The sequence below is a fragment of the Etheostoma spectabile genome, unplaced genomic scaffold (genome assembly GCF_008692095.1).
Source record: "Etheostoma spectabile isolate EspeVRDwgs_2016 unplaced genomic scaffold, UIUC_Espe_1.0 scaffold00569690, whole genome shotgun sequence".
NCBI classification, from domain to species: Eukaryota; Metazoa; Chordata; class Actinopteri; order Perciformes; family Percidae; genus Etheostoma; species Etheostoma spectabile.
In genome coordinates, this window is record NW_022605262.1 from 2,185 (window position 1) to 16,190 (window position 14,006).

Here is a 14,006-nt window from a genome sequence, read left to right on the forward strand (position 1 = left end):
CCACGTGGGTTAATCGGGAGGGTACAGGCGGCTAAGGGAGAAAACCCTGTGGAAGTGAGAAAATTGCAATTTATTCTTCACAATCATTAATAACTATTGCATATACACAACACTAGCTCTAAAAATGATGTCCTGTTTGTTGGTGTGCCGGCCCTGGGCCTGTCCTACATGGGTACTGTGGTTTGTCTTGTTAACTTGCAGGTGTAGCGAGGCGATGATGAGATGACTGGATCACCTGGCCGGTCCTCCCAGACTGTTTAACCCCCGCCTGCCCCGAGACCAGGAAGCCGATTCTCCCGATTGCGCACCAACATGTTTCTCCTCTTTTAACTACTGACAACATGCACCTCACATTCTCCATCACATCCATCCACCAACATTCATCACTGATACTGACAATCACACCTCATCGTGCTCTAGTTTGCATCATTATTTATAAATGTCACTTATTATTGTCACGTTGCTGTGCATCTTCCTCTTTTTATTGTGGCCTGTGAGCCGGTTTTCACAAGTTGGGGCTTGTTTGCCTTAGTATAAACCAGGACCTTGTTGTGGTTTTCTTTATTAGTTAGTTGCTGTTGAGACAATTTGGTTAAGTTGAGCTGGTCTATTGTTGTTTAAATGTTAAGTTGCACTACAGTCATGTGTAATATAGTTTGATGTGTAAATCAGGGAAACGCAAACACTCATTTGCATCCTAAACCCCCAAAATATAAAATGGCTCAAATTATTTTATGTTTATTATAATATACTAAATATAGGTTTTTGTCTGGAGGTACATGTTGTCCATCCAAAGAAAATAATTAACCCTTCTGTTGTCTCGTGGTCAAAGTTGACCCATTTTCAAAAAGTTTCTAAATCAGACATTTGGGTTTCCATCAACCAAAATTGCAAAAAATAATGTGGATGGTTCCATACAACGCTCCTCACAAGTTAAAGTTGCCCAGTTCTGGATGAGTTTGGGCTTTTTTAGGAGATTGCAATATTTCCACTGAATCTGACTTCCAAAGTTGTGGAGCTGAATAATATCTTGGCACAAAACTACGACAAATCCTGTTATGACAACATAGTGTACACGTGCAAGAATCTGGCAGCACACAATATCCTGAAGTTAAGGTCACCTTTAATACAAAAAAGATAAAAAGACAAACAGTAACATAAACATATCAACTAGAAAGATGAGAGAGTATCAATCAACATCACATTGAAATTAATATGTAGGAGTAGTAGGAGTAGTTGTAATAAAGACAAAAACAAAGACATGAAGCCTTTGGTAATTACGCTTTGGATGATTTCTTCTTCTTGTGGAGGAGACTGCACGTTCCACTGCCTTAGTCCGGGAGCTCTGCAACATGCACAGAGAGCTGAATATACCGTTTATTCAGAACAACTCCTAAACACACCTACACATGGAATATAAACATCACGTTCATGCAGTGTAACGTAATCCTGACAAGCTACAAACAGAAAAAAGTACTGTGGGCACCACAACTAAATTAGATTAGATTAGATTAGATTATACTTATTTATCCCACGACGGGGAAATTCTGTCGTTACAAGTAGCAGCATAGCAGCAACAGCAAAAAACAGAAAAACAAACAATAACACACAAACAAGTAAGCACGAAAGAAATACAGGCAAGAAATACAAGGCAAGAATACAGGCAAGAAATAGACAATGAAAATATGGTAGACTGAGTAAGTAAAATGCCGTCAAACAAAGGAATTTTAAAGTGCGGTTGCCATGATAAGAGAAACAATATTGCGGTGTATGACGTAAAAATTAAGTTAAGTTGATGTGTAATTAGAGCAAAGAAGCAAGAGTCGGTAGCATAATTTAAATTATATTAACCTGAGACCATAAATATTGAAAAGTAAGTACTTGTAATAAATATATAAATACCAATATTAAAGATAAACAGAAAGTGGTGATGTAGATGGGAGAAAAAGGAACAGAAACTACAACACTATCAGGTAGTGCAGGTGTTGTAGAGTCTGACAGCGGCCGGGATGAAGGACCTGCGGTACCTCTCCTTCTTACCCGTGGGTGTATCAGTCTGCTGCTGAAGGAGCTGCTCAGGGACCCCCCAGTGTCATGTAGGGGGTGAGAGGTGTTGTCCATGATGGATGTCAGCTTGGCTAACATCCTCCTCTCCCCTACTTCCTCTATGGGTCCAGAGACAGTCCAGGACAGAGCTCGCTCTCCGATCCGTCTATTGATCTGCTCCTGTCCCGGTCCGAGCTGCCCCCCTCCAGCAGACCACAGCGTAGAGGATGGCAGAGGCCACCACAGAGTCATAGAAGTCCTGAGGAGAGTCCTACACACTCCAAAGGACCTGAGTCTCCTCAGCAGATGGAGGCGACTCTGGCCCTTCTTGTAGAGTGCTTGGGTGTTATCAGTCCAGTTCAGTTTATTGTTTAGGTGAACACCCAGGAATTTGTAGCTCTCCACTACATCAATGTCCAATCCCTGGATGCTCACCGGTGAGAAGGGGATGTTTTTCCTCCTGAAGTCGACTATCATCTCCTTTTTGTCTTGCTGGTGTTAAGCTGAAGCTGGTTGAGCTCACACCAGCTGACAAAGTCCTTGATAACCGACCTGTATTCCAGATCGTTCCCCTCAGAGACACACCAACAACGGCTGTGTCATCAGAGAACTTCTGGATGTGGCAGTGGGTGGTGTTGTGTGTGAAGTCGAGGTGTAGAGGGTGAAAAGGAAGGGGGAGAGCACCGTACCCTGAGGGGCACCTGTGCTGCAGTGCACCACGTCAGACACACAGTGATGGAGCCTCACATACTGTGGTCTGTTGGTGAGGTAGTCCGTAGTCCATGCAGCCAGATGTTGGTCCACTCCGGCACTCTCCATCTTCACTCGAGGAGCGAAGGCTGGATGGTGTTAAAACACTGGAGAAGTCGAAGAACATGACTCTCACAGTGCTCCCGCTGTCCTCCAGGTGAAGCAGCGATCTGTGCAGCAGGTAGATCACTGCGTCGTCCACTCCAATCCCAGGCTGGTAACAAACTGCAGGGGTCCAGCTGTGTGCCCACCAGGGGTCGCAGGTGACGCAGGATGATCCTCTCCATGGTCTTCATCAGTGAGAAGTCAGGGCAACAGGCCTGAGTGGTTTGGCTCCTTGGGTCGCGGTGACTTGGTACCGGGACCACACAGGAGGTCTTCCACAGGGCTTGACCTTCTCCAGCTCAGGCTCAGGTTGAATAAGTGCCTGAACACACCACAGAGCTGGTCAGCACAGTCCCTGAGGAGACTTGGGCTGATGCCGTCCGGCCGGGGCCTTCCTTGCCTTGAGCTTCTTCAGTTGACTTCTCACCTGATCATCTGTTATGGAGAAGTGGGTGGAGGATGACTGGGGTGTGTGGATGGTAGGAGGTGAGGGTCTCAGGGAGGGGGAGAGGGGGGTGGTGAACTGATGAGCGGGGAGAGGGGGGAGGAATGCACCCCCCTTGTCCTTTGTAGACATAAATCTCATAGAAAGATATCTCCACTACTAGAGGCCAGGCTCCTCTCTTTATTCTGTCTTTCTTAGATACGCTGTAATAGTTTTAGACAGCTGGGGGACTTCCTTTGACACACTGAGCTCCTCTCTCTTCTATCTTTCTATCTTTCCATTTGTGTGCATCCATGTCCCAGAAATGCTTGTTACTAACCTAGCTCTGGGGAGTCATTCCCCGGGGTCCTTATGTTCTTTTTGCCCAGCATGTCTCCTTGGATCAGGGAGGCTCCAAAATCATGTTAGCAGCTGTCGCCATGGTCCCGCTACACGTCCTGCGATGCCATGTTACGTCCTGCTATGCTGTGCTGTCCCCTGCCACGTCCTGCTGGGCCTTGTAATGCCCACAGTGCCCTGCTATGCCATGAACTACTACAAAGAACTTCTACAAACTACTTTTTTTTGTGGCTGTTGTTGCCACTCTTCAATCTAACCCCAACCGGTCGTCAGACACCGCCTACCAAGAGCCTGGGTCTGGGTCTGGGTCTGTCCGAGGTTTCTTCCTAAAAGGAAGTTTTTCCTCACCACTGTCGCACTGTTGCTTGCTCTGGAGGAAACTAGTAGAACTGTTGGGTCCTTGTAAATTCTGGAGTGTGGTCTAGACCTGCTCTATCTGTAAAGTGTCTCCAGATAACTATTGTTTTGAATTGATACTATATTTTTTTATACAATTTAATTGAGGAATACAACCAGAACTACTTGCATGGAGAGATACCACTGGAGAGAGAAAAAATATATTTGGTATATATTTTGTTTGTAATTTGGGTGAACCAACCCTTTAACCCTTGTGTTGTCTTCACGTTCGGGATCCTCTCGGGTCCCTCGGGTCAAACTAACCCGTGACTTATTTGGGGTTTTAAAAACAATTCTGAAATAAAATTTTACTTCATAATCTATTAACAAATATTGTCTTTATCTCAATTTCCAATATGTCTAGATAAGAGAATATATAACGTTACATAATATGCCAATGTAAAAATACCAATCGCTTCAGTGCTTGTTTCATTGTTATGATTTTGTTAGGATTGCTTGAACGCAGCAGGGATGGAGAGTTGGGCTCTGATTGGTTAGTTTTCGCACCCGATGATCTAGGTGATGCCGTCAAAATGTGCGTTAGCCCGACTCAGTCACTAGAGTACTAGTAGACATATTCATATTTTCCTTTTAAGGATGGCTTTACAAATGTTTAATATACCATTTTAAACTACATTCAAAAGTGTTTGAAGAACTACAACTGTACAGTGTGGGAAGCCATTAAATAAGTAGTGAGTGTACTCACTGCTGCTCATTTGACCTCACGTGAAGGACTGGTCCCCCCCAAGACCTGAGAGGACACAGCAGACAGATTCATGTCAACCTAAATCACCTGGAAGCAAATGCTAACTCCAAACCTGTTAGCTCGCAGTCTGGACGGAAGACACAACTGATTTTTTTTTTTTTTTTTTTTTTAATAAGGAGCTTCTTATCCTCATTAAATACTTACTTGTTCCTTTGTCACTGAAGATTGCGCTGAATCCTTCATCGAAAGTTAAATTGACGTTGACACCTGGATTACAGGGAGGACAGATAAGATATTCTTAATAAAGTATCAACACAAAGATAAAATCTGCAACACTAGGTCAAAAACTCAATGTTAGATTTCTGTTTGTGAACAGACTGAACAAACTAGACAGTGTGTTAATCAGTGAGCTTTAAAACTGTTGGGAGGTGTATTTTTCTAGCGGTTTCCTCCTGTTTTATGCTAAGCTAGGCTAACTATTTCTTGGCTCTTAACACACAACATGGGATTGATATCCATCTGAACATCTCCCTCTTGAAAAGAAAGTTAATAAATATGTATATTTCCCTAAATGATGTCATGATACAACAATATAGAAACAGCTTCACACCCCCGGCTGTCAGAAGGCTCAACGCCCTCCCCTTTCTCTCCCTCCCCTCACCTCTGCCCCCAAGAACTCTGGACTCTGAACCCCCCCATCAGGATCAACACTAGCCACTTCTATAAAGAAGACACTCAGGAACTCTTGCTTTTATATGCGCATTTCTCTACCGTTTGATTTTGCCTTATATTTGCACTATTTGGAATTCATCACTGTGTTGTACTATTACTTATATTTTTTTAATTGTATATTGTATCTGTCTTTATCCTATATTCTTCATCTTTTATATTTGTTGTATTGTCCTCATTGCACCGTGGGTCAGAGAAAGAGGTTTTTTAATTGCTCTGTATGTCTGGCACATATTGTGTAATTAGAATAAAGTTGACTTGACACTCAAAGCCCCCCACGCAGTAAAATGAACCCGTGGCCCATCTTTCAAACCAAAGAATAGAGAGTTCGGATTGCAACACACAGACGGGGAGAGTGACAGTGCGTCGGACACAATCACTCCTACTTCTACCTAGCTACCTCTACAACCCATCGATGGGGGGGGAAGTTATCTTTAGATAATTAAATCAGCCACAGAGCACAGAATACACTCTACCTAGTAACAATGTGTGTGCACCAAAGGAGTTTTTCTTCAGGCCAGCATTTTTTTTTAACCCTGTGTTGTCTTACCAGAGAGTGAACTTGTTGTCCTTCGGGGTCAAATTGCAAATCAACTTATTTTTTTCTCCAATGTTTTTGACGCTTTTTGAAACGTTTGTCACTTTTAATAATACCTATTTTTTGTTTGCTAATAAACCCCCAGAAATTGTGGATTATTTGGACTCGTAGTTAAGCTCATAGGATGTTGAGTGGATTGCAGTTTGTTTCAAATGCTGTAAAATTGAAAAAAAAAAACACCTACAGTTCAATGAAAGTAATCATTAATTTTACGTGGCTTCCAGACAACGTACATCCACGCTTCATGTTATTTTGGGGAAATTTGGTTTAAAGAAACCCATAATTCTGATCTACAAATTGGTCACATTTGACCCAAGGACAACACAAGGGTTAAATATTTGCAATGGGAGCGCGGCGTATTGACATAATGCAGCAGCTTGACGAGGCCCTATGTTCCTATCCTGTTTTTGTTTTCTGGTCACTGAGTGCTGATAATGCTTTAGGTAAAACTTAACACTTGCACTCAACACTTTTACCCAGCAGTCCAATCACAGTGGAGGGGAAACGGGAACATTTTTACCGCCACTGATATTCAGTGTCATAGCAACCACATCAACCAAAGCGTCTAGGGCTCTGACACACCCACCCAACGGCCGACTGGAGCAGAAAACAGTCAGACTGCCAGTGTCCCCGAGTTGGTCAAAAAAAAAACTTCCTCGGGACACCCAAAGTGACATGAGTGTACGTTCTGCGCATGCGCGAGACATACTACGTCTCCACGACAGAAGGCGGAGCTTATCTGGATTGTCGCCCAAAAAATGACAAGCGGCAGGTGATTGAAACCAGACTGTCGTGGCGGCTCTTTTGGAATACATCTCATATTTCACAAGAATAGTTCACATAAAAGTGTTTTCCGAAAACATTTTAAGATAGAAAAGGCCGTGCAGTTGCTGAATCTGTCTTCCTTTCAGATCCACCAAGTCAGTTAAAAGATTTGTCAGATTTGAGAGTCACCCATCCCGCTCGCCATGTCCGGGTTAGCACTCCACTACTCTGATTGGTCTTGAGTCCGACCCCGCGCCTGCGACCTAGCAAGTCAGGTCGGACAAAATGAAGGGCGACGGACGACGGCCAAACACACCGACCAGACTCGAGTCACCGACCGGGTCAGGTTGGTGGGCCAGGTCTTTAGCTAAAAGAACCCCGCCTGCTTCTATAGTTCTGCCAGCTGGACATTTCTTGTTTGTTTTGTGTTGTGGAAACTCTTTGATGGGCAAACAGCCTCATGACAGTAACACCAGCTTTTCTTCAACCAAAGAGAATTTGGTTGGACACAAGCACATGGACCAACCGACCCGGAGGTGTCAGCCCCAGACCAAGTCTGGAAATAGGACCTGGAATCGTACCTTTTGGTGTGCTGATGGCTCTGTCATTCACAGCTCCTTTGGGCATCACTGGAAAGTAAAAAAAGAGAAATGGTAATCAGGATGCTGTCACTCTGTAAAATAGAAGCTCAATAAAAACTTTCAGTAAGTCTGATTGGTTTAAAAAATTAAAAAACTTGGTTTCTTTGTTCTGTTTTCTGTTATTTCTCCGTGTTTCCTCCCTGGTCTTGTGTTCTTGGTCCTGTCTTGTGTTCCCCCTGAGTGTCTGTATGTTCTGTTTCCTGTTTTATTTTGAAGTCTGGGTCTGTCTGGTCTTATCTCTAGTTTTACTTCCTGTGTTTTCCCGCTCCTGTGATTACCTGATGTTTTCTACCTGTTTCCCAGCCCTCTTGTCTTGTTACCCTGTGTATTTAGTGATAGCTGTTGGCCTGTTCCTGTTGCTGTTTCTGCATTTTTCCCTTAAGTCGTTGTTTTCCCCGTGAGTTTTTTCCCCAGTTTCTGTGTTCCTGGTTTTTGTTTTCTCTTTGGACTTATTTTTTTGGGGGGGGATTTTTGACTTTTCACTCATTTGGGACTTGTTTTTTTCCCTTTTTTTTTTTGTATTTGTGATCCCAGTGCTGTTTGGACTCCTGTTAATAAATCTTAGTTACAAACTCTCTCCTGCCTTCCTGTCTCATCTCTGCATTTGGGTCCTCGATTCCGTTATGTGTAACAAACTAAGTGTTTATGATATCAGATTGGAATGATATGAAATTAATTAAATACACCTTTACTCAAATTAAGATTTCTGTAACTTAAAAAAAATGCTGCATTGATTGTCATGTAACCTTATGGCGATATTAAATGCAGTTGTCTTCCCACCAACCCTCTTTCATAATTCTGTGGAAGATGTCTACACACAATTTATATAATAACCTTTGATATTGTAAATATTAGCAAAGCCATTAAAAAAAATTCCACTGGATTAGATTGAGATGATCCGTTTAATTCAATTGATTTGGTTCTTGAAGTGAAAAGCACCTTTAAATTCCCAGGGATGTTTGGTTTTTGTGTTTTGACCTCTGACCTCTGAAATCCTAACTAGAAGTTACACCGTTGCTGTACTCGTGAAAGTTCAGTTTTAACCTCCAGCGTCGTACCTGTTCGTTCCAGAGCGATTGACTGAACATGTTCCTCCTGCCTGGATCTGTGCACACGCCTGACACACACACACACACAGACAGACATAGACACACACACACACACACAGACATAGACACACACACAAACACAAACAGTTTGTTTATTCCCACTCACTGATGTCATATGCATGCATGAATTAAATAAAGAGAAACCAAAGGAATCTTACAAAGTGGAATGGGCACCCTAAAGACTGAGTGTAGACGCCTATAAGTGCAATGTCCCTGATTAAACTGTTGCATGTCATACAATGTCTCACAATGTTTTCCTATCTGTATCTGCACTATAAACTAAGGGTGTCAAAATTCTCTAAATCCACAATTCAATTAGATTATTAAGGTCACTATTTGATTAGGTTTGAGCCAGTGTTTTCGGCACAGACGGCTACATTGTTGTTAGACTATCAAGTTTTATAAAATCTTATAAAAATAGTCAAGAAGGGGGGACTTATAAAGCTATGGAGACAAAACCGTTGTTTGTACCATGCTGTACACAATTTTAATCATGTTATAATTGGGCTCTATGGTAGGCCTGCACGATTAATCGTCAATCTAGATTCACCCTGTTCACCGTTTAATTTTTAATTAACTTAAGATTTTTTTTTTATGACTTAAATTCTCATTTACTTTTACGAGCCCACGTCATCACAAACGGTGCTACTTTCTTCCGTGAGTTTTAAACATAAATGGTATAAAAAAAGATTTTAAAATGCTCCCTGCGCTGCAGAAGGCCATGGGATTCCAAAAGTGCAGCAGCAGGCTACCACTATGCCAAGTCAGTTTTTCTTTTAGAAGAGAAAAAAATTACTGGGACAATCGCAGATCCTGTTTTCTTTAATTGATTTTCAATTTAAATTTGTGACACTCCTACTATGAACTATTTGGCATAGTCCTTTAATTAACTTCCTTGGTATATCCAAGCTGAGCCGTTACAATACTGAAGTCTGATTCAGTTTTAGCGAAATGTAAATTATTATTGGACACACAAAGTCACTGAACTCTGTGACCGACATAAGAAAATGGACGACCAATGGTCATCAATCAAAGGCCAACAAAACCCTGCAGAGAGTCCTTGGTACTGACTAGCTGCTGGGATGGAGACCTACCTGTCAGTCTGAACCAGCCTGGCAGACATGGGGTGTGGACGTAGCAGCTGTGGTGTGGCAAAGGTAAAGGGGAGGAGGGGCCTGGACCTGATGGGAGAGCCCTGGACCGAACACTGAGGAAAGAGCAAAATCCCCATTAAACCTTTACTGACTGTGGGGAACTGCGATACACTGGCGTACACTGTTATTGTAAGAAAAGAAAATCAACAAATCTTAAACATTATCAAAAAAGTAATGCTTCCAGAAACAAAACTAAATAAATCACAATAGTGAATGTAATATTATCATGTATTGTATTTATTTTTCAGTCAATCTGAAAAAGTGCTATATACAGTACATGATTCACAGTATGGCCAGGATTGCATGCTTTGCTCAAGAGCCCATTGGCAGTACCCAGGAGGTGAACTGGCATCTCTCCGCTACAGCTACACTACTACTTTCGTCTGTACAGGGACTTGAACCAGCAACCCTCCGGTTCCCAACCCAAATCCCTAAGGAAATGAGCTAATACCACCCATAACTTGTATTAAATCCATTTTTAATGCCGTTTTGTGTACTACTTCTGCACTAAATTTTCACATTTGAGATAAAGACGTTTACCTTGAATAATAATTAGTAGCGCTAACTTCTTTGTATTTCTGTCTCAAATGGTTAGACTGTTACCTTTTAAAAATCCTTGTCAAATAAAATCGGAGGAGGTTTCACCAGTCAATAAAAGCTAGTCCATATCTTACACATGTCTAACTGGGCTAGATCTGGAATCAATCTCCTGGGCCGTTTCCATAAAATTATGATTAAGTGTTATCTTGGTCAAGAGGATTTTTGGTTTTGATTATTTTTTCCCTACTTATCTAGACCTGGAAATGACTAAAAATCAAACCCCGTATTATACGTAAATCCACAATGTGTATGTAGTGTGAACTGACCTGTGTAGTTGGAGGCCTGGCGTCTCCTGTCAAGCTGCAGTTATCCATCTGCTTCTCCATCTCTTTCTCCTTCTCAGCCATCTTCAGAGCAAACTCCACCTCAACTGCCAGCTGCTCATCCCAGGAAAAGTCCTTTACCTGTTACGATGTTCTTGCATGGTCACCTGATGGAACAACGGCATCATGGAGTTTAGTTCCATCATCTTTACTGCGACTATAATTGCCACTGTTCATCGTTACCCCCCAACCTCCCGTCAGACTCTCTCTGTAACGTGTCTCAAGATCACGATCAATGATTTAGTGTCAACACAAAGGTTGGGTGCAGCCTCAAAAGAGCTTTTTATGCTTCAGGGCAAACATATATTTTCAAACTTTCCCTCTTTTTTTTGTGACTCTTGTGTCTACAACAGTAGAAGTAGATGCGGCAGATGAATGGAAGTAAAAACATAACTCAACCTGTCTTGTTGCTGCTTGCATTCATACATCTAACGCATTCAACACAGTAGTCCTGCCTACAGTGGGGAGTATTTGATACACTACCAATTTTTCAGGTTTTCTAACTTACAATCATGTAGATGTCTGTAATAAAGGTCTAAACACAAAATCCAGAAATTCACATTGTATTATTTTAAATTATTAATTTGCATGTTATTGCATGACATAAGTATTTGATCACCTACCAACCAGTTAGAATACCGGCTCTCACAGAGGTTTTTTTTAAGACACCCTCCTGTCTCCACTCATTACCTGTATTAACGCACTGTTTGAACTTGTTACCTGTATAAAAGACACCTGGCCACACACTCAATCAAAAGAATCCAACCCCTCCACAATGGCCAAGACCAGAGACTTGTGTAAGGACATCAGGGATTGGACTTTGGAAATTGTAGACCTGCACAAGGCTGGGATGGACTACATGGAAGCAGCTGACCAGCTGCTGCTGGGTCTAACGTTAGCGGTCCGCTGATCCACTGCTGCTGGATTATCAGATGAATATGCAGAAAGCATCCACATGTCCATGCTGTGGTCTTACCTGAAGGTAGGACATGAGGTCTCGGAGCACAGGAGAGCGTTTCTGCTCCAGCAGGCTCTTCAGGCTGATGATGAGAGGAACTGTGTTCTCTATGAAGGCCTTCTTCTGGACCTGTGGATTATAGCGGTATCTCAATTTGTATTGTAGCAGACCAATTAGCAAGCAAGCGAGCAAGCTAACATTAGCCAGCAGCAAAACCCAATGTCACAATACATTTCACATGTCCCCTTTCAGATGTTTTCAGCACCGGGGGGGAAAGGGGTTTGTTATAACGTTACTCCAGAGTCTTGGCAGGTGCGGGTGGCTGGCTTCCGTGGCGGGGGAGATGTCTGATGGCCGACGTTGTGCAGTAGATCTTCCCGCCTCTTGGAATATCTCCCCCTTCACTTGTTGTAATTATAACTGGTTGTTTTGGTGCCTAAACATAGATGTCGTTGCCGCAGGACTGTTACCTTTCGTTGACTAAATTTAACTGTAAAGACAGCTAAAGGTGAATTACCCCCCCCCCCCCCCCCCCCAGCGCTGAGTTTGTGTTGGCTGGGATTCAGATTGCTGTAATGATAATAGCTGGCACTAGCTGGCTGTGGGGGGGGTGTAACGTAAACTATGTGACCTGAGGCACTCTAATCCCATATCCCCCAGTTGGATCAATCAATATTGAAATGTATCAATAAAAGAGACACACCTCTGCTGTAATACTATGCCGTGAAGTGGCATGTCATTAATGGAAAAAATGATGCTGTGGCAGGAAAATAAAAGTGTGTTACGGGTACTGAGTAATTCTGTATAATTGTATTATTTAAAATTATTCTTTAATGTATCATATGGTGTATATCGTGCTTTGATGGAAGTCAGAGTAACTAGTAGGGGTCTGAATCTTCACTGGTCTCATGATTCAATGTTGACTTGAAGCGATTCGAAATCACATGTGTCACCTCCTCGATTAATTAAATATAGCTATAATGGTATTCATCACCAAATTCAAGCAATAGTTCCTCTAGGTGCACGATTCCAAAATGTCACGATTCGTTCATTTTTAGGCTCAAGCCTAGATTCAAACAAGATTATCATTTACAACGATTCACAGTATGTAATATAGTTACTTTTCCCACTGGATAGTATACACGCCGTACAACATGAAAATATGAATTGAATGTTGGAATTTCATGAATTCATTTTAAAATTGGTAAGCTTTAATCGTTTCATGAATGTGAATTGATTTCTTTGCACCCCCTAGTTTGCCATAAATGACGTCCTTGTAAAAGTAATGGATAAGTAATTGATTACAAGCATCAGGGTTGGGGTACCGAAACCCAGTTCCACTATGGAACCGGTAGGAGTCAAGCAAATTTTGGTGCCCACTTATTGTGTCAAATATTTTCCCTCTGTTGCTCCGAAACGGACTAAAAATATCAGACTTTCCTCTGTAGTCTACCGTTACCTAGATACCGTAATGGAGGAAACTTTTAAAATTCCATATTTTCCCTCCGGGCTCTGTTGACTACAAACTCAACATTTATTTTGGTAGTTACTTGTTAAAAGTGTAACTGTTTTTTCCTGTAAATTTTGTAGTTGTGTGTTAGGTGACTGTAGGTTTACTCTATATATTTAAGTACTTAAAACGTTAATATATATTGTTACATTTAAAAAGTTTCAGTTTTTCACAGATTCGGTTTTTTAGGAATCAGAATTATGTTTTGGCATCAACATCATAAATCCAAACTCCCTAACCCTACCAGTACCTTGCAAACATTGCTTACCTGCGACACCACCTTCTTCTGTGCGGCCTGCAGGACACCTTAGCCATAGTGGCCATTTCTCCTCCTCGGGTTCCTCCCCTGAAGCACCCCCTGCTGGAGCAGATACAGCCTGCAGCTTCATCTCGTTCAGACTCAATATGTTGAAGGTCTCAGATAAAATTTCAGCCCCTCTGCATCCAAGAAGCTCCTCGTCCGCAAAGCATGCTGGATAGGAAAAGATTTTAACCGTTTTTATTTATTTTTCCTAGGAGCAAATTGTGGTTGGTTAACGTTTTAGAATTCAAAAAGAAATGTGTCCAGAGTGCCCGAAGATGTTTGTGTTCATTACAAACTTCAATATTCTGCACATTGATAGCTGTGTTTTGTAATATCTGATTGAACATAAGCTCTAAAATCACATTCAGTCTTGTTTTTAAACTGCTGTGTGGACATTTACATTAAATGTCCTAGTGGTCCCTAATACTGTAGCTGAAGCTCTCTTTTATATATACTTAGTGGTCCCTAATTACTGTATCTGAAGTCTCTTTTATATAGACCTTAGTGGTCCCTAATACTGTATCTGAA

The 14,006-nt window shown here is 42.0% G+C and overlaps 1 long non-coding RNA gene across 1 annotated transcript; it reads right to left on the bottom strand.

Annotated features, from left to right (window-relative positions):
- Positions 1-10,787: 10,787 nt before the first annotated feature.
- LOC116685238 (uncharacterized) lies at positions 10,788-13,479 on the bottom strand. Its single transcript, XR_004330929.1, has 3 exons — positions 13,443-13,479; positions 11,683-11,793; positions 10,788-10,813 (listed from the first exon to the last, which is right to left on the bottom strand). It is a non-coding gene; the product is annotated as an uncharacterized LOC116685238 (long non-coding RNA).
- Positions 13,480-14,006: the final 527 nt, after the last annotated feature.